Raw genomic sequence first — 20,734 nt, forward strand, 5'->3', positions numbered from 1 at the left:
TACAGATACAGAGCTGCTGCTACAGCTCCTCAAACAGCTCCTCAAACAGCTCCTCAAACAACTCCTCAAACAACTCCCCAAACAGCTCCTCAAACAGCTCCTCAAACAGCTCCTCAAACAGCTCCTCAAACAGCTCCCCAAACAGCTCCTCAAACAGCTCCTCAAACAGCTCCTCAAGCAGCTCCTCAAACAGCTCCCCAAACAGCTCCTCAAACAGCTTCCCAAACAGCTCCTCAAACAGCTCCTCAAACAGCTCCTCAAACAGCTCCTCAAACAGCTCCTCAAGCAGCTCCTCAAACAGCTCCCCAAACAGCTCCTCAAACAGCCCTCAAACAGCTCCTCAAACAGCTCCTCAAGCAGCTCCTCAAACAGCTCCCCAAACAGCTCCTCAAACAGCTCCTCAAACAGCTCCTCAAACAGCTCCTCAAGCAGCTCCTCAAACAGCTCCCCAAACAGCTCCTCAAACAGCTCCTCAAACAGCTCCTCAAACAGCTCCTCAAGCAGCTCCTCAAACAGCTCCCCAAACAGCTCCTCAAACAGCTCCTCAAACAGCTCCTCAAACAGCTCCTCAAACGTTGCTGCAGGAGTGAAACATGCTTTTATAAGCTCAATCATTGCACAACAATTCGAAATGCAATCGCGTGTTAAAAACAGTTTTTATGGCCACAATTAAAAAGAGCTACCGTAAATTCCGGACTATAAGCCGCAACTTTTTTCCCAGGCTTTGAACGTCGCGGCTTAAACAATGACGCGGCTAATATATGGATTTTTCCCGCTTTCAAATTTTTTCCCCCAAAAAACACATTCTGTGACGTGCTCAGTTTTTTGGCGGCATGAAGCTTTCATTAGACCAATGAAATTGCCGAACGGGTTAAGGTCAAACAACTTTTTTGTTTACTGTTTAGATTAAATCGAGCGCTCTCAAACTTCCCATCATTCTGATTACGGGAGTCATTTTGTCACCCTGATTCCTGGGGGCACAACAAAGTATTTGCAGCCACTCGACATCAGTGTAAATCGTGCATTTAAGATGGCGCTCCATGTTCAGTGGGAGGCTTGGATGACAAGTGGGGAGAAATCCTTCACTAAAACGGGCCGCATGCGAAGAGCAACTTATGGTCAAGTCTGCCAGTGGGTCCTGATAGTGTGGAGCATTGTCAAAAAATCCACTATCATCAACGGGTTTCGAAAGGCTGGACTGCTGCGTGTTGAAGAGGGCTCAGCGGGGGATTTGCCTCCAGATGAAAGTGACGAGAGTGACAATGAAAACGATCCAATATCGGATGAAGCAATTCTGAGGCTATTCAACTCCGACACCGAAGGAGATGGTTTCAGTGCACAGGAGGAGGAAGATGGTGACCAATGACTTTCTTGGTAGGCTACTGTTTACTGCTAATTATTATTTTTTTGTTACAAGCCGTGTTTTGTTAAAGCCTATTTATTTTTGTTACAAGCCGTGTTTTGTTAAAGCCTATTTATTTTTGTTACAAGCCGTGTTTCGTTAAAGCCTATTTATTTTTGTTACAAGCCGTGTTTCGTTAAAGCCTATTTATTTTTGTTACGTGCATTAGCTTCGTTGTTTCGTTAAAGCCTATTTATTTTTGTTACAAGCCGTGTTTTGTTAAAGCCTATTTATTTTTGTTACAAGCCGTGTTTTGTTAAAGCCTATTTATTTTTTGTTACAAGCCGTGTTTTGTTAAAGCCTATTTATTTTTGTTACAAGCCGTGTTTTGTTAAAGCCTATTTATTTTTGTTACAAGCCGTGTTTCGTTAAAGCCTATTTATTTTTGTTACGCCGTGTTTCGTTAAAGCCTATTTATTTTTGTTATCAGCCGTGTTTTGTTAAAGCCTATTTATTTTTGTTACAAGCCGTGTTTCGTTAAAGCCTATTTATTTTTTGTTACAAGCCGTGTTTTGTTAAAGCCTATTTATTTTTGTTACAAGCCGTGTTTCGTTAAAGCCTATTTATTTTTGTTACAAGCCGTGTTTCGTTAAAGCCTATTTATTTTTTGTTACAAGCCGTGTTTTGTTAAAGCCTATTTATTTTTGTTACAAGCCGTGTTTCGTTAAAGCCTATTTATTTTTGTTACAAGCCGTGTTTCGTTAAAGTCTATTTATTTTTGCTACAAGCCGTGTTTCGTTAAAGCCTGTGTAAAGTTCATTTGTTTCAATGTACCCGTAGGCACCTGCGGCTTATAGACATGTGCGGCTTATTTATGTTCAAAATAATATTTATTTTTTTAAATTCAGTGGGTGCGGCTTATATTCAGGTGCGCTTAATAGTCCGGAAATTACGGTACTATTTTTATTTTTTTTTACTGGTAACTGAAGCGTGCTTTCCATTCGCTATTCAAGTCCATAGACAACGGTAGCCAGGCTTCAGCACGTCACACACTACTTTGCAATGAGCTGGAGGCAGTATGCATTTTCAAAACATATAGCCTACTTAATTGTTTGAAACCTGAATGTTTTACATCATATTATGAGGCTTGCTTCAAAGTAGCCTAGCCAAAAAAGTATTTCACATGGCCTTGAAACCAGTAGCCTATTTCTATTTATTGGTTTTCAAATCAACTTTCTTTCATTGTCCAGTAGCCAAACTTCAAGCCTTGTCATATTAGCACCCATGTAGTTGTTGCATCTTTAGAGCTCCTGTCTTTCTACATTTGATGTGCCAGATATTTTCATCTCTGTCACATCAAACCGCTCGTATATGCGCTGCCCTGTGTTTTCCCGCTAATTCCATTATTGAACGAACATTCGCACGTAACCTACTGCCTTGTACGCATTGCAGCGCTTATGATGTGTCGAAATAATAGTTTATAAACATTATACGCTAAACGTTCTGATGTGTTGCATCAGCTTCATTGCTTTTTAAAGTTTTGTTTATGTAGCCTAGGCCTACTGGTTGAATGAATTTGGGATCTATCGTCCCACAACTGTCCCAGAGTCTGTTTGGAATAGGCAATTTATTTTTTGCACAGAACGACAAGCTGACCAATAGAATAGGTCAACTTTTCTACGATGGGTGATTGTAGATTGACAGGCTAGTGATAATCTGTAATGGTCTTGTTGACAGAGGAAAAGTAAATGTGGACAGTTATTCTAACATCTTCAAAGTAGCATCAGAATTTGATAGGAAGGACAGACGCCGTTACATCCTGAAGTTGCATATTCTGTTAAGATGAATTACCATAATGTAAATGTGATTTCTTTCATCCTGAGCACTGTGGGTGTACGCCCTCATCAGGTTAAATTACTTAAATGTCCAGAAAATGTAAATGCTGCCCCCATACAGGTTGCAAAATAGTTTTTCGATGTGACGATTCCTTGGCACGTGGTTTATGAACTGATATACAAAACAACGCTGAATTCAAAGCTTAGAGCTTTTCAATTGAAATGATTATACCAAATTCTTGCAACCAGTAGAATGTTATGTGGAGGATACAACCAATAGAATGTTATGTGGAGGATACAACCAATAGAATGTTATGTGGAGGATACAACCAGTAGAATGTTATGTGGAGGATACAACCAGTAGAATGTTATGTGGAGGATACAACCAGTAGAATGTTATGTGGAGGATACAACCAATAGAATGTTATGTGGAGGATACAACCAGTAGAATGTTATGTGGAGGATACAACCAGTAGAATGTTATGTGGAGGATACAACCAATAGAATGTTATGTGGAGGATACAACCAATAGAATGTTATGTGGAGGGTACAACCAATAGAATGTTATGTGGAGGATACAACCAATAGAATGTTATGTGGAGGATACAACCAGTAGAATGTTATGTGGAGGATACAACCAATAGAATGTTATGTGGAGGATACAACCAGTAGAATGTTATGTGGAGGATACAACCAATAGAATGTTATGTGGAGGATACAACCAATAGAATGTTATGTGGAGGATACAACCAATATCAAATCAAAATCAAATCAAATTTATTTTTATATAGCCCTTCGTACATCAGCTGATATTCTCAAAGTGCTGTACAGAAACCCAGCCTAAAACCCCAAACAGCAAGCAAAGCATGTGAAAGAAGCACGGTGGCTAGGAAAAACTCCCTAGGAAAAACTCTTAGAGCTTTTCAATTGAAATGATTATACCAAATTCTTGCAACCAATAGAATGTTATGTGGAGGATACAACCAGTATAATGTTATGTGGAGGATACAACCAGTAGAATGTTATGTGGAGGATACAACGAATAGAATGTTATGTGGAGGATACAACCAGTAGAATGTTATGTGGAGGATACAACCAATAGAATGTTATGTGGAGGATACAACCAGTAGAATGTTATGTGGAGGATACAACCAATAGAATGTTATGTGGAGGATACAACCAATAGAATGTTATGTGGAGGATACAACCAATAGAATGTTATGTGGAGGATACAACCAATAGAATGTTATGTGGAGGATACAACCAATAGCATGTTATGTGGAGGATACAACCAATAGAATGTTATGTGGAGGATACAACCAATAGAATGTTATGTGGAGGATACAACCAATAGAATGTTATGTGGAGGATACAACCAGTAGAATGTTATGTGGAGGATACAACCAGTAGAATGTTATGTGGAGGATACAACCAATAGAATGTTATGTGGAGGATACAACCAATAGAATGTTATGTGGAGGATACAACCAGTAGAATGTTACGTGGAGGATACAACCAGTAGAATGTTATGTGGAGGATACAACCAATAGAATGTTATGTGGAGGATACAACCAATAGAATGTTATGTGGAGGATACAACCAATAGAATGTTATGTGGAGGATACAACCAATAGAATGTTATGTGGAGGATACAACCAATAGCATGTTATGTGGAGGATACAACCAATAGAATGTTATGTGGAGGATACAACCAATAGAATGTTATGTGGAGGATACAACCAATAGAATGTTATGTGGAGGATACAACCAGTAGAATGTTATGTGGAGGATACAACCAATAGAATGTTATGTGGAGGATACAACCAATAGAATGTTATGTGGAGGATACAACCAGTAGAATGTTATGTGGAGGATACAACCAGTAGAATGTTATGTGGAGGATACAACCAATAGAATGTTATGTGGAGGATACAACCAATAGAATGTTATGTGGAGAATACAACCAATAGAATGTTATGTGGAGGATACAACCAGTAGAATGTTATGTGGAGGATACAACCAGTAGAATGTTATGTGGAGGATACAACCAGTAGAATGTTATGTGGAGGATACAACCAGTAGAATGTTATGTGGAGGATACGACCAATAGAATGTTATGTGGAGGATACGACCAATAGAATGTTATGTGGAGGATACAACCAGTAGAATGTTATGTGGAGGATACAACCAGTAGAATGTTATGTGGAGGATGACACCAGTAGAATGTTATGTGGAGGATACGACCATCCCAGTTGTCCAGATGTGGCTGTGAAGAGACAGAATCATTGCATCATTTGTTTTGGTACTGTTCATATATGTGTAGCTTGGTGTTTGGTCGCAGGTTCAGGAATGGCTGAGAAATCACAACATTAACCTGGAGATAAGTCTGCAGATTGCACTACTGGCTGATCTGAAAGCCATAGCCATTCAATCAATAGTATAATAATACTCTAAGTAAAAATGTTCATCTTTAATTCACAATCTGTACAATCTATAGTAGTAGAAATCCAAACTGGATGGTTTTCAGAGATAGATTTAAAATAAAAAAATGATTTCACCTTTATTTAACCAGGTAGGCTAGTTGAGAACAAGTTCTCATTTACAACTGCGACCTGGCCAAGATAAAGCAAAGCAGTACGACACAAACAACACAGAGTTACACATGGAATAAACAAGCGTACAGTCAATAACACAATATAAAAAAGAAAGTCTATATACAGTGTGTGCAAATGGCATGAGGAGGTAAGGCAATAAATCGGCCATAGGAGCGAAGTAATTACATTTTAGCAGATTAACACTGGAGTGATAAATGAGCAGATGATGATGTGCAAGTAGAGATACTGGTGTGCAAAAGAGCAGAAAAGTAAATAAAAACAATATGGGGATGAGGTAGGTAGATTGGGTGGGCTATTTACAGATGGACTATGTACAGCTGCAGCGATCGGATAGCTGCTCAGGTAGCTGATGTTTAAAGTTAGGAAGTCTCCAACTTCAGAGATTTTTGCAATTCGTTCCAGTCACTGGCAGCAGAGAACTGGAAGGAAAGGCGACCAAATGAGGTGTTGGCTTTGGGGACGACCAGTGAGATATACCTGCTGGAGCGCGTGCTACGGGTGGGTGGTGTTATGGTGACCAGTGAGATATACCTGCTGGAGCGCGTGCTACGGGTGGGTGGTGTTATGGTGACCAGTGAGATATACCTGCTGGAGCGCGTGCTACGGGTGGGTGTTGTTATGGTGACCAGTGATATATACCTGCTGGAGCGCGTGCTGCGGGTGGGTGGTGTTATGGTGACCAGTGAGATATACCTGCTGGAGCGCGTGCTACGGGTGGGTGTTGTTATGGTGACCAGTGAGATATACCTGCTGGAGCGCGTGCTGCGGGGTGGGTGGTGTTATGGTGACCAGTGAGATATACCTGCTGGAGCGCGTGCTACGGGTGGGTGGTGTTATGGTGACCAGTGAGATATACCTGCAGGAGCGCGTGCTGCGGGTGGGTGTTGTTATGGTGACCAGTGAGATATACCTGCTGGAGCGCGTGCTGCGGGTGGGTGGTGTTATGGTGACCAGTGAGATATACCTGCTGGAGCACGTGCTGAGGGTGGGTGGTGTTATGGTGACCAGTAAGATATACCTGCTGGAGCGCGTGCTGCGGGTGGGTGGTGTTATGGTGACCAGTGAGATATACCTGCTGGAACGCGTGCTACGGGTGGGTGGTGTTATGGTGACCAGTGAGATATACCTGCTGGAGCGCGTGCTACGGGTGGGTGGTGTTATGGTGACCAGTGAGATATACCTGCTGGAGCGCGTGCTGCGGGTGGGTGTTGTTATGGTGACCAGTGAGATATACCTGCTGGAGCGCGTGCTGCGGGTGGGTGGTGTTATGGTGACCAGTGAGATATACCTGCTGGAGCGCGTGCTGCGGGTGGGTGTTGTTATGGTGACCAGTGAGATATACCTGCTGGAGCGCGTGCTGCGGGTGGGTGGTGTTATGGTGACCAGTGAGATATACCTGCTGGAGCGCGTGCTGCGGGTGGGTGGTGTTATGGTGACCAGTGAGATATACCTGCTGGAGCGCGTGCTGCGGGTGGGTGTTGTTATGGTGACCAGTGAGATATACCTGCTGGAGCGCGTGCTGCGGGTGGGTGTTGCTATGGTGACCAGTGAGATATACCTGCTGGAGCGCGTGCTACGGGTGGGTGGTGTTATGGTGACCAGTGAGATATACCTGCTGGAGCGCGTGCTGCGGGTGGGTTGTGTTATGGTGACCAGTGAGATATACCTGCTGGAGCGCGTGCTGCGGGTGGGTGGTGTTATGGTGACCAGTGAGATATACCTGCTGGAGCGCGTGCTGCGGGTGGGTGGTGTTATGGTGACCAGTGAGATATACCTGCTGGAGCGCGTGCTGCGGGTGGGTGGTGTTATGGTGACCAGTGAGATATACCTGCTGGAGCGCGTGCTGCGGGTGGGTGGTGTTATGGTGACCAGTGAGATATACCTGCTGGAGCGCGTGCTGCGGGTGGGTGGTGTTATGGTGACCAGTGAGATATACCTGCTGGAGCGCGTGCTGCGGGTGGGTGGTGTTATGGTGACCAGTGAGATATACCTGCTGGAGCGCGTGCTACGGGTGGGTGTTGCTATGGTTACCAGTGAGATATACCTGCTGGAGCGCGTGCTGCGGGTGGGTGGTGTTATGGTGACCAGTGAGATATACCTGCTGGAGCGCGTGCTGCGGGTGGGTGTTGTTATGGTGACCAGTGAGATATACCTGCTGGAGCGCGTGCTGCGGGTGGGTGGTGTTATGGTGACCAGTGAGATATACCTGCTGGAGCGCGTGCTGCGGGTGGGTGGTGTTATGGTGACCAGTGAGATATACCTGCTGGAGCGCGTGCTACGGGTGGGTGGTGTTATGGTGACCAGTGAGATATACCTGCTGGAGCGCGTGCTGCGGGTGGGTGTTGTTATGGTGACCAGTGAGATATACCTGCTGGAGCGCGTGCTGCGGGTGGGTGTTGTTATGGTGACCAGCGAGATATACCTGCTGGAGCGCGTGCTGCGGGTGGGTGGTGTTATGGTGACCAGTGAGATATACCTGCTGGAGCGCGTGCTACGGGTGGGTGGTGTTATGGTGACCAGTGAGATATACCTGCTGGAGCGCGTGCTGCGGGTGGGTGTTGTTATGGTGACCAGTGAGATATACCCGCTGGAGCGCGTGCTGCGGGTGGGTGGTGTTATGGTGACCAGTGAGATATACCTGCTGGAGCGCGTGCTGCGGGTGGGTGGTGTTATGGTGACCAGTGAGATATACCTGCTGGAGCGCGTGCTACGGGTGGGTGGTGTTATGGTGACCAGTGAGATATACCTGCTGGAGCGCGTGCTGCGGGTGGGTGGTGTTACGGTGACCAGTGAGATATACCTGCTGGAGCGCGTGCTACGGGTGGGTGGTGTTATGGTGACCAGTGAGATTTACCTGCTGGAGCGCGTGCTGCGGGTGGGTGTTGTTATGGTGATCAGTGATATATACCTGCTGGAGCGCGAGCTGCGGGGGGGTGGTGTTATGGTGACAAGTGAGATATACCTGCTGGAGCGCGTGCTGCGGGTGGGTGTTGTTATGGTGACCAGTGAGATATACCTGCTGGAGCGCGTGCTGCGGGTGGGTGGTGTTATGGTGACCAGTGAGATATACCTGCTGGAGTGCGTGCTACGGGTGGGTGTTGTTATGGTGACCAGTGAGATATACCTGCTGGAGCGCGTGCTGCGGGTGGGTGGTGTTATTGGGACCAGTGAGATATACCTGCTGGAGCGCGTGCTGCGGGTGGGTGTTGTTATGGTGACCAGTGAGATATTCCTGCTTGAGCGCGTGCTGCGGGTGGGTGGTGTTATGGTGACCAGTGAGATATACCTGCTGGAGCGCGTGCTGCGGGTGGGTGTTGCTATGGTGACCAGTGAGATATACCTGCTGGAGCGCGTGCTGCGGGTGGGTGGTGTTATGGTGACCAGTGAGATATACCTGCTGGAGCGCGTGCTGCGGGTGGGTGGTGTTATGGTGACCAGTGAGATATACCTGCTGGAGCGCGTGCTGCGGGTGGGTGGTGTTATGGTGACCAGTGAGATATACCTGCTGGAGCGCGTGCTGCGGGTGGGTGTTGTTATGGTGACCAGTGAGATATACCTGCTGGAGCGCGTGCTGCGGGTGGGTGTTGTTATGGTGACCAGTGAGATATACCTGCTGGAGCGCGTGCTACGGGTGGGTGGTGTTATGGTGACCAGTGAGATATACCTGCTGGAGCACGTGCTGCGGGTGGGTTTTGTTATGGTGACCAGTGAGATATACCTGCTGGAGCGCGTGCTGCTTGTGGGTGGTGTTATGGTGACCAGTGAGATATACCTGCTGGAGCGCGTGCTGCGGGTGGGTGGTGTTATGGTGACCAGTGAGATATACCTGCTGGAGCGCGTGCTGCGGGTGGGTGTTGCTATGGTGACCAGTGAGATATACCTGCTGGAGCGCGTGCTGCGGGTGGGTGGTGTTATGGTGACCAGTGAGATATACCTGCTGGAGCGCGTGCTGTGGGTGGGTGTTGTTATGGTGACCAGTGAGATATACCTGCTGGAGCGTGTGCTACGGGTGGGTGTTGCTATGGTGACCAGTGATATATACCTGCTGGAGCGCGTGCTGCGGGTGGGTGGTGTTATGGTGACCAGTGAGATATACCTGCTGGAGCGCGTGCTGCGGGTGGGTGTTGTTATGGTGACCAGTGAGATATACCTGCTGGAGCGCGTGCTACGGGTGGGTGGTGTTATGGTGACCAGTGATATATACCTGCTGGAGCGCGTGCTGCGGGTGGGTGGTGTTATGGTGACCAGTGATATATACCTGCTGGAGCGCGTGCTGCGGGTGGGTGGTGTTATGGTGACCAGTGATATATACCTGCTGGAGCGCGTGCTGCGGGTGGGTGGTGTTATGGTGACCAGTGAGATATACCTGCTGGAGCGCGTGCTACGGGTGGGTGGTGTTATGGTGACCAGTGAGATATACCTGCTGGAGCGCGTGCTGCGGGTGGGTGGTGTTACGGTGACCAGTGAGATATACCTGCTGGAGCGCGTGCTACGGGTGGGTGGTGTTATGGTGACCAGTGAGATTTACCTGCTGGAGCGCGTGCTGCGGGTGGGTGTTGTTATGGTGATCAGTGATATATACCTGCTGGAGCGCGTGCTGCGGGTGGGTGGTGTTATGGTGACCAGTGAGATATACCTGCTGGAGCGCGTGCTGCGGGTGGGTGTTGTTATGGTGACCAGTGAGATATACCTGCTGGAGCGCGTGCTGCGGGTGGGTGGTGTTATGGTGACCAGTGAGATATACCTGCTGGAGTGCGTGCTACGGGTGGGTGTTGTTATGGTGACCAGTGAGATATACCTGCTGGAGCGCGTGCTGCGGGTGGGTGGTGTTATGGTGACCAGTGAGATATACCTGCTGGAGCGCGTGCTGCGGGTGGGTGTTGTTATGGTGACCAGTGAGATATACCTGCTGGAGCGCGTGCTGCGGGTGGGTGGTGTTATGGTGACCAGTGAGATATACCTGCTGGAGCGCGTGCTGCGGGTGGGTGGTGTTATGGTGACCAGTGAGATATACCTGCTGGAGCGCGTGCTGCGGGTGGGTGTTGTTATGGTGACCAGTGAGATATACCTGCTGGAGCGCTTGCTGCGGGTGGGTGTTGTTATGGTGACCAGTGAGATATACCTGCTGGAGCGCGTGCTACGGGTGGGTGGTGTTATGGTGACCAGTGAGATATACCTGCTGGAGCGCGTGCTGCGGGTGGGTTTTGTTATGGTGACCAGTGAGATATACCTGCTGGAGCGCGTGCTGCGGGTGGGTGGTGTTATGGTGACCAGTGAGATATACCTGCTGGAGCGCGTGCTGCGGGTGGGTGTGGTTATGGTGACCAGTGAGATATACCTGCTGGAGCGTGTGCTACGGGTGGGTGTTGCTATGGTGACCAGTGATATATACCTGCTGGAGCGCGTGCTGCGGGTGGGTGGTGTTATGGTGACCAGTGAGATATACCTGCTGGAGCGCATGCTGCGGGTGGGTGTTGTTATGGTGACCAGTGAGATATACCTGCTGGAGCGCGTGCTACGGGTGGGTGGTGTTATGGTGACCAGTGATATATACCTGCTGGAGCGCGTGCTGCGGGTGGGTGGTGTTATGGTGACCAGTGATATATACCTGCTGGAGCGCGTGCTGCGGGTGGGTGGTGTTATGGTGACCAGTGATATATACCTGCTGGAGCGCGTGCTGCGGGTGGGTGGTGTTATGGTGACCAGTGATATATACCTGCTGGAGCGCGTGCTGCGGGTGGGTGGTGTTATGGTGACCAGTGATATATACCTGCTGGAGCGCGTGCTGCGGGTGGGTGGTGTTATGGTGACCAGTGAGATATACCTGCTGGAGCGCGTGCTACGGGTGGGTGGTGTTATGGTGACCAGTGAGATATACCTGCTGGAGCGCGTGCTACGGGTGGGTGTTGTTATGGTGACCAGTGAGATATACCTGCTGGAGCGCGTGCTGCGGGTGGGTGGTGTTATGGTGACCAGTGAGATAAACCTGCTGGAGCGCGTGCTGCGGGTGGGTGTTGTTATGGTGACCAGTGAGATATACCTGCTGGAGCGCGTGCTGCGGGTGGGTGGTGTTATGGTGACCAGTGAGATATACCTGCTGGAGCGCGTGCTACGGGTGGGTGGTGTTATGGTGACCAGTGAGATATACCTGCTGGAGCGCGTGCTGCGGGTGGGTGGTGTTATGGTGACCAGTGAGATATACCTGCTGGAGCGCGTGCTGCGGGTGGGTGTTGTTATGGTGACCAGTGAGATATACCTGCTGGAGCGCGTGCTACGGGTGGGTGGTGTTATGGTGACCAGAGATATATACCTGCTGGAGCGCGTGCTGCGGGTGGGTGGTGTTATGGTGACCAGTGATATATACCTGCTGGAGCGCGTGCTGCGGGTGGGTGGTGTTATGGTGACCAGTGAGATATACCTGCTGGAGCGCGTGCTGCGGGTGGGTGGTGTTATGGTGACCAGTGAGATATACCTGCTGGAGCGCGTGCTGCGGGTGGGTGTTGTTATGGTGACCAGTGAGATATACCTGCTGGAGCGCGTGCTACGGGTGGGTGTTGTTATGGTGACCAGTGAGATATACCTGCTGGAGCGCGTGCTGCGGGTGGGTGTTGTTCTGGTGACCAGTGAGATATACCTGCTGGAGCGCGTGCTGCGGGTGGGTGTTGTTATGGTGACCAGTGAGATATACCTGCTGGAGCGCGTGCTGCGGGTGGGTGGTGTTATGGTGACCAGTGAGATATACCTGCTGGAGCGCGTGCTGCGGGTGGGTGGTGTTATGGTGACCAGTGAGATATACCTGCTGGAGCGCGTGCTGCGGGTGGGTGTTGTTATGGTGACCAGTGAGATATACCTGCTGGAGCGCGTGCTACGGGTGGGTGTTGTTATGGTGACCAGTGAGATATACCTGCTGGAGCGCGTGCTGCGGGTGGGTGGTGTTATGGTGACCAGTGAGATAAACCTGCTGGAGCGCGTGCTGTGGGTGGGTGGGTGTTGTTATGGTGACCAGTGAGATATACCTGCTGGAGCGCGTGCTGCGGGTGGGTGGTGTTATGGTGACCAGTGAGATATACCTGCTGGAGCGCGTGCTACGGGTGGGTGGTGTTATGGTGACCAGTGAGATATACCTGCTGGAGCGCGTGCTACGGGTGGGTGGTGTTATGGTGACCAGTGAGATATACCTGCTGGAGCGCGTGCTACGGGTGGGTGGTGTTATGGTGACCAGTGAGATATACCTGCTGGAGCGCGTGCTACGGGTGGGTGGTGTTATGGTGACCAGTGAGATATACCTGCTGGAGCGCGTGCTGCGGGTGGGTGGTGTTATGGTGACCAGTGAGATATACCTGCTGGAGCGCGTGCTGCGGGTGGGTGGTGTTATGGTGACCAGTGAGATATACCTGCTGGAGCGCGTGCTGCGGGTGGGTGGTGTTATGGTGACCAGTGAGATATACCTGCTGGAGCGCGTGCTGCGGGTGGGTGTTGTTATGGTGACCAGTGAGATATACCTGCTGGAGCGCGTGCTGCGGGTGGGTGTTGTTATGGTGACCAGTGAGATATACCTGCTGGAGCGCGTGCTGCGGGTGGGTGTTGTTATGGTGACCAGTGAGATATACCTGCTGGAGCGCGTGCTACGGGTGGGTGGTGTTATGGTGACCAGTGAGATATACCTGCTGGAGCGCGTGCTACGGGTGGGTGGTGTTATGGTGACCAGTGAGATATACCTGCTGGAGCGCGTGCTGCGGGTGGGTGGTGTTATGGTGACCAGTGAGATAAACCTGCTGGAGCGCGTGCTGTGGGTGGGGGGTGTTGTTATGGTGACCAGTGAGATATACCTGCTGGAGCGCGTGCTGCGGGTGGGTGTTGTTATGGTGACCAGTGAGATATACCTGCTGGAGCGCGTGCTGCGGGTGGGTGGTGTTATGGTGACCAGTGAGATATACCTGCTGGAGCGCGTGCTGTGGGTGGGTGGTGTTATGGTGACCAGTGAGATATACCTGCTGGAGCGCGTGCTGCGGGTGGGTGTTGTTATGGTGACCAGTGAGATATACCTGCTGGAGCGCGTGCTGCGGGTGGGTGGTGTTATGGTGACCAGTGAGATATACCTGCTGGAGCGCGTGCTGCGGGTGGGTGTTGTTATGGTGACCAGTGAGATATACCTGCTGGAGCGCGTGCTGCGGGTGGGTGTTGTTATGGTGACCAGTGAGATATACCTGCTGGAGCGCGTGCTGCGGGTGGGTGTTGTTATGGTGACCAGTGAGATATACCTGCTGGAGCGCGTGCTACGGGTGGGTGGTGTTATGGTGACCAGTGAGATATACCTGCTGGAGCGCGTGCTACGGGTGGGTGGTGTTATGGTGACCAGTGAGATATACCTGCTGGAGCGCGTGCTGCGGGTGGGTGGTGTTATGGTGACCAGTGAGATAAACCTGCTGGAGCGCGTGCTGCGGGTGGGTGGTGTTATGGTGACCAGTGAGATATACCTGCTGGAGCGCGTGCTGCGGGTGGGTGGTGTTATGGTGACCAGTGAGATATACCTGCTGGAGCGCGTGCTGCGGGTGGGTGTTGTTATGGTGACCAGTGAGATATACCTGCTGGAGCGCGTGCTGCGGGTGGGTGTTGTTATGGTGACCAGTGAGATATACCTGCTGGAGCGCGTGCTGCGGGTGGGTGTTGTTATTGTGACCAGTGAGATATACCTGCTGGAGCGCGTGCTACGGGTGGGTGGTGTTATGGTGACCAGTGAGATATACCTGCTGGAGCGCGTGCTACGGGTGGGTGGTGTTATGGTGACCAGTGAGATATACCTGCTGGAGCGCGTGCTGCGGGTGGGTGGTGTTATGGTGACCAGTGAGATAAACCTGCTGGAGCGCGTGCTGTGGGTGGGGGGGGTGTTGTTATGGTGACCAGTGAGATATACCTGCTGGAGCGCGTGCTGCGGGTGGGTGTTGTTATGGTGACCAGTGAGATATACCTGCTGGAGCGCGTGCTGCGGGTGGGTGGTGTTATGGTGACCAGTGAGATATACCTGCTGGAGCGCGTGCTGTGGGTGGGTGGTGTTATGGTGACCAGTGAGATATACCTGCTGGAGCGCGTGCTGCGGGTGGGTGTTGTTATGGTGACCAGTGAGATATACCTGCTGGAGCGCGTGCTGCGGGTGGGTGGTGTTATGGTGACCAGTGAGATATACCTGCTGGAGCGCGTGCTGCGGGTGGGTGTTGTTATGGTGACCAGTGAGATATACCTGCTGGAGCGCGTGCTGCGGGTGGGTGTTGTTATGGTGACCAGTGAGATATACCTGCTGGAGCGCGTGCTGCGGGTGGGTGTTGTTATGGTGACCAGTGAGATATACCTGCTGGAGCGCGTGCTACGGGTGGGTGGTGTTATGGTGACCAGTGAGATATACCTGCTGGAGCGCGTGCTACGGGTGGGTGGTGTTATGGTGACCAGTGAGATATACCTGCTGGAGCGCGTGCTGCGGGTGGGTGGTGTTATGGTGACCAGTGAGATAAACCTGCTGGAGCGCGTGCTGTGGGTGGGGGGGTGTTGTTATGGTGACCAGTGAGATATACCTGCTGGAGCGCGTGCTGCGGGTGGGTGTTGTTATGGTGACCAGTGAGATATACCTGCTGGAGCGCGTGCTGCGGGTGGGTGGTGTTATGGTGACCAGTGAGATATACCTGCTGGAGCGCGTGCTGCGGGTGGGTGGTGTTATGGTGACCAGTGAGATATACCTGCTGGAGCGCGTGCTACGGGTGGGTGGTGTTATGGTGACCAGTGAGATATACCTGCTGGAGCGCGTGCTACGGGTGGGTGGTGTTATGGTGACCAGTGAGATATACCTGCTGGAGCGCGTGCTGCGGGTGGGTGTTGTTATGGTGACCAGTGAGATATACCTGCTGGAGCGCGTGCTGCGGGTGGGTGTTGTTCTGGTGACCAGTGAGATATACCTGCTGGAGCGCGTGCTGCGGGTGGGTGGTGTTATGGTGACCAGTGATATATACCTGCTGGGGCGCGTGCTACAGGTGGGTGGTGTTATGGTGACCAGTGAGATATACCTGCTGGAGCGCGTGCTGCGGGTGGGTGGTGTTGATGGGACCATGTGCTTAATGTAGATAGTAGGTATAAGCTGGAAGTAGAAGCCTAAGTATTGTTGTCCATTCATTTGCTCAAATTAGGGGAGGGGTGGTGGAGTTATGGGAAAATAATACAATAAAATGTTTGTAAAAAAAAATGTATGAGGGATTGGAAATAATGCAGACATTACGTTGAAAAAACCCCAGATTCTATCTGCAATATTAAAGCTGATCTACGCCTGAAAATAAACACCAATAATTTGCTGCTGGTCAAATGTCCAGAGCCACATTTTCCTAACGGAAGCCCTGGTGTGTGTGTTGGCATTGTCATTGTTGTTGAGAGCAGAGGATGTCGTCCTTGGAGACCTCTCTGTTTCGGCATACGCTAGCCTATGACACACACAGGAATACACACGCACACACACACACCCACACACTTGTGGACTGTGAACAGACAGCTGGGCTGGCACACAAGCTCATACTCTAACACACACATCCCTCCACAACACACACACACACACACACACACACACACACACACACACACACACACACACACACACACACACACAACAGACATACCGCCATGGCCTAACTGCTTGCTGATGGCCAGACAGCTGTTGCTACAACAGTTACACAGCCAACTCCTTTCAGACTATACATCTCCTCTTCTACCACCCTCTCTCTTTCTTATCCCCCCCCTCTCTCTCTCTCCTCTCTCTCTCTCTCTCTCTCTCTCTCTCTCTCTCTCTCTCTCTCTCTCTCTCTCTCTCTCTCTCTCTCTCTCTCTCTCTCTCTCTCTCTCTCTCTCTCTCAGCTACTAGTGTGGTTGCCATGGTGGTTCTGTGAAGAGTGGTTGCTGGGCTGTGGACAGAGAAAGAGAGAGATGAAGGGGGGTTCATGCTCAGAATGGCCTGACTGTGCTGAAATGGAACTCCTCTACCATGTTTGGTTCCAGAACAGTGGAGCTGTTTATTATCTGTGTTAAGGTACCATACCAGTGTGTGGAGAGAGGACTGTCCTCTACACTCCTACGCTCCTGAAATCCTAACACTTTAAATACTCCTACACCCCGAGTGTGCCCCTCTGTCTCTCTCCTTCCTCAGGAATGATATTTATACAGACAGAATGGAAACAGGGCAGTGTGGGAGAGGAGGAGGAGAGAATGCAGAGGAGAAAGGAAAGGAGGGTGTTGGCTGAGACTGTCTGTAGTGCTGCAGGGGCTAGGTGGAGGAGAGGAGAGAAGAAGGGAGTAGAGGAGAGAAGAAGCGAGGAGAGAAGAAGGGAGGATAGGAGAGAGAAGAGAAGAAGGGAGGAGAGGAGAGGAGAGAAGAAGGGAGGAGAGAAGAAGGGAGGAGAGAAGAAGGGAGTGGAGGAGAGGAGAGAAGAAGGGAGGAGAGAAGAAGGGAGGAGAGGAGAGAAGAAGGGAGGAAAGGAGAGAGGAGAGAAGAAAGGAGGAGAGGAGAGAAGGGAGGAGAGGAGAGAAGAAGAGGGGAGAGAGGAGAGAGGAGAGAAGAAGGGAGGAGGAGAGGAGAGAAGAAGGGAGGAGGGGAGAGAAGAAGAGAGGAGAGGAGAGAAGAAGGGAGGAGGGTAGAGAAGAGAGGAGAGAAGAAGGGAGGAGAGAAGAAGGAGGAGAGAAGAAGAGAGGAGAAAGGAAAGGAGGGGTTTGAGACTGTCTGTAGGCTGCAGGGCTAGGTGGAGGAGAGGAGAGAAGAAGGAGAGAGGAAGAAGCGAGGAGAGAAGAAGGGAGAAGAGAAGAGAAGAAGGGAGGAGAGGAGAAGGAGAGAAGAAGGGAGGAGAGAAGAAGGGAGGAGAGAAGAAGGGAGTGGAGGAGAGGAGAGAAGAAGGGAGAGAGAAGAAGGGAGGAGAGGAGAGAAGAAGGGGAGGAAAGGAGAGGAGAGAAGAAAGGAGGAGAGGAGAGAAGGGAGGAGAGGAGAGAAGAAGAGGGGGAGGAGAGGAGAGAGGAGAGAAGAAGGGAGGAGGAGAGGAGAGAAGAAGGGAGGAGAGGAGAGAAGAAGAGAGGAGGAGAGGAGAGAAGAAGGGAGGAGTAGAGAAGAGAGGAGAGAAGAAGGGAGGAGAGAGGGGAGGAGAGAAGAAGAGAGGAGGAGAGGAGAGAAGAAGGGAGGAGGGTAGAGAAGAGAGGAGAGAAGAAGGGAGGAGAGAAGAAGGGAGGAGAGAAGAAGGGAGGAGAGAAGAAGAGAGAAGAAGGGAGGAGAGAAGAAGAGAAGGGAGGAGAGAAGAAGAGAAGGGATGACAGAAGAAGGGAGGAGAGAAGAAGAGAGAAGAAGGGAGGAGAGAAGAAGAGAGGAGAGGAGAGGAGAAGGGAGGAGAGAGAGGAGAAGAGAGAAGGGAGGAGAGAAGAAGAGAAGGGATGACAGAAGAAGGGAGGAGAGAAGAAGAGAGAAGAAGGGAGGAGAGAAGAAGAGAGGAGAGGAGAGGAGAAGGGAGGAGAGAGAGGAGAAGAGAGAAGGGAGGAGAGAAGAGAAGAAGGGAGGAGAGAAGAAGAGAGGAGAGAAGAAGGGAGGAAAGGAGAGTGGAGAGAAGAAGGGAGGAGAGGGGTTCTAGAGAGTGGTCATAGCGGGCGACAGGGTTTGTGGTTTTGACAGGCATAGCTGGAGCGACCTGTTAATCACCATGATAACCATGAAGTACAGTCAGTCTCAGCTGGCGGTGGTACCCTCCACACAGGAGGCGGACAGACAGACAGAAAAACAACAACAACGACGTTATTTACAGGCCCACCCGACGCGGCCCCCAACCTCTGTCTCTCAGTCCCCGTTGAGCTAACGTCTAGTTCTACCTTCCATTGACACAGTCACAACTGGACGGCTGTCTCACTGAGCTGGGGCTACACATGACATGTATGTAGTCTGAAGAACACCTCAGTGCATTTAGGAAACATCACATCTCAGTGACATATGAACATCTAATGGATGATGATTTATGTTTTAGCATGTTGATGCTTGACATTATATGTTGTTTTGAGCTGATGTGTTTGGGTGACATTTGATGTGTTTGGGTGACATTTGATGCGTATGGGTGACATTTGATGCGTATGGGTGACATTTGATGTGTTTGGGTGACATTTGATGTGTTTGGGTGACATTTGATGAGTATGTGTTTGGGTGACATTTGATGCGTATGGGTGACATTTGATGCGTATGGGTGACATTTGATGCGTATGTGTTTGGGTGACATTTGATGCGTATGGTCTAACTCTCTGTTAGATCTCTCTACTCTCTGTTAGATCTCTCTACTCTCTGTTAGATCTCTCTACTCTCTGTTAGATCTCTCTACTCTGTTAGGGCTCTCTACTCTCTGTTAGGGCTCTCTACTCTCTGTTAGATCTCTCTACTCTCTGTTAGGGCTCTCTACTCTCTGTTAGATCTCTCTACTCTCTGTTAGGGCTCTCTACTCTCTGTTAGGGCTCTCTACTCTCTGTTAGGGCTCTCTACTCTCTGTTAGGGCTCTCTACTCTCTGTTAGATCTCTCTCTCTGTTGGGCCTCTACCTGTTAGGGCTCTCTACTCTCTGTTAGGGCTCTCTACTCTCTGTTAGGGCTCTCTACTCTCTGTTAGGCTCTCTACTCTCTGTTAGATCTCTCTACTCTCTGTTAGATCTCTCACTCTCTGTTAGATCTCTCTACTCTCTGTTAGGCTCTCTACTCTCTGTTAGGGCTCTCTACTCTCTGTTAGGGCTCTCTACTCTCTGTTAGATCTCTCTACTCTCTGTTAGATCTCTCTACTCTCTGTTAGATCTCTCTACTCTCTGTTAGATCTCTCTACTCTCTGTTAGGGCTCTCTACTCTCTGTTAGGGCTCTCTACTCTCTGTTAGGGCTCTCTACTCTGTAGTCTGTTAGATCTCTCTACTCTCTGTTAGATCTCTCTACTCTCTGTTAGATCTCTCTACTCTCTGTTAGATCTCTCTACTCTCTGTTAGATCTCTCTACTCTCTGTTAGGTCTCTCTACTCTCTGTTAGGGCTCTCTACTCTCTGTTAGGGCTCTCTACTCTCTGTTAGGTCTCTCTACTCTCTGTTAGATCTCTCTACTCTCTGTTAGATCTCTCTACTCTCTGTTAGGTCTCTCTACTCTCTGTTAGATCTCTCTACTCTCTGTTAGATCTCTCTACTCTCTGTTAGATCTCTCTACTCTCTGTTAGATCTCTCTACTCTCTGTTAGATCTCTCTACTCTCTGTTAGATCTCTCTACTCTCTGTTAGATCTCTCTACTCTCTGTTAGGGCTCTCTACTCTCTGTTAGGCTCTCTACTCTCTGTTAGATCTCTCTACTCTCTGTTAGATCTCTCTACTCTCTGTTAGATCTCTCTACCTCTGTTAGGTCTCTCTACTCTCTGTTAGATCTCTCTACTCTCTGTTAGATCTCTCTACTCTCTGTTAGGGCTCTCTACTCTCTGTTAGGGCTCTCTACTCTCTGTTAGATCTCTCTACTCTCTGTTAGGTCTCTCTACTCTCTGTTAGGCTCTCTACTCTCTGTTAGGTCTCTCTACTCTCTGTTAGATCTCTCTACTCTCTGTTAGATCTCTCTACTCTCTGTTAGGGCTCTCTACTCTCTGTTAGGGCTCTCTACTCTCTGTTAGATCTCTCTACTCGCTGTTATGGCTCTCTACTCTCTGTTAGGCCACTCTGTTAGGGCTCTCTACTCTCTGTTAGAGCTCTCTACTCTCTGTTAGATGCTCTCTACTCTCTGTTAGGGCTCTCTACTCTCTGTTAGGCTCTCTACTCTCTCCGTTAGATCTCTCTACTCTCTGTTAGAGCTCTCTACTCTCTGTTAGGGCTCTCTACTCTCTGTTAGATCTCTCTACTCTCTGTTAGATCTCTCTACTCTCTGTTAGGGCTCTCTACTCTCTGTTAGG

The 20,734-nt window shown here is 49.9% G+C and overlaps 1 protein-coding gene across 2 annotated transcripts in view; it reads left to right on the plus strand.

The window, feature by feature from the left end:
* LOC106593364 (polypeptide N-acetylgalactosaminyltransferase 1) overlaps window positions 1–20,734 on the plus strand; it is a 171,651-nt gene that overhangs the window by 26,147 nt on the left and 124,770 nt on the right. The window contains exon 2 of one of the 2 annotated variants that reach the window (XM_045712912.1): window positions 16,680–16,851. The exons of the other annotated variant lie outside the window; for it this stretch is intronic. The gene's annotated coding sequence lies outside the window, so the exon portion shown is untranslated. The remainder of the gene's footprint in view (window positions 1–16,679; window positions 16,852–20,734) is intronic. 2 annotated transcript variants of the gene reach the window in all.

Source organism: Salmo salar, chromosome ssa02, assembly GCF_905237065.1.
Source record: "Salmo salar chromosome ssa02, Ssal_v3.1, whole genome shotgun sequence".
Lineage (NCBI taxonomy): Eukaryota > Metazoa > Chordata > Actinopteri > Salmoniformes > Salmonidae > Salmo > Salmo salar.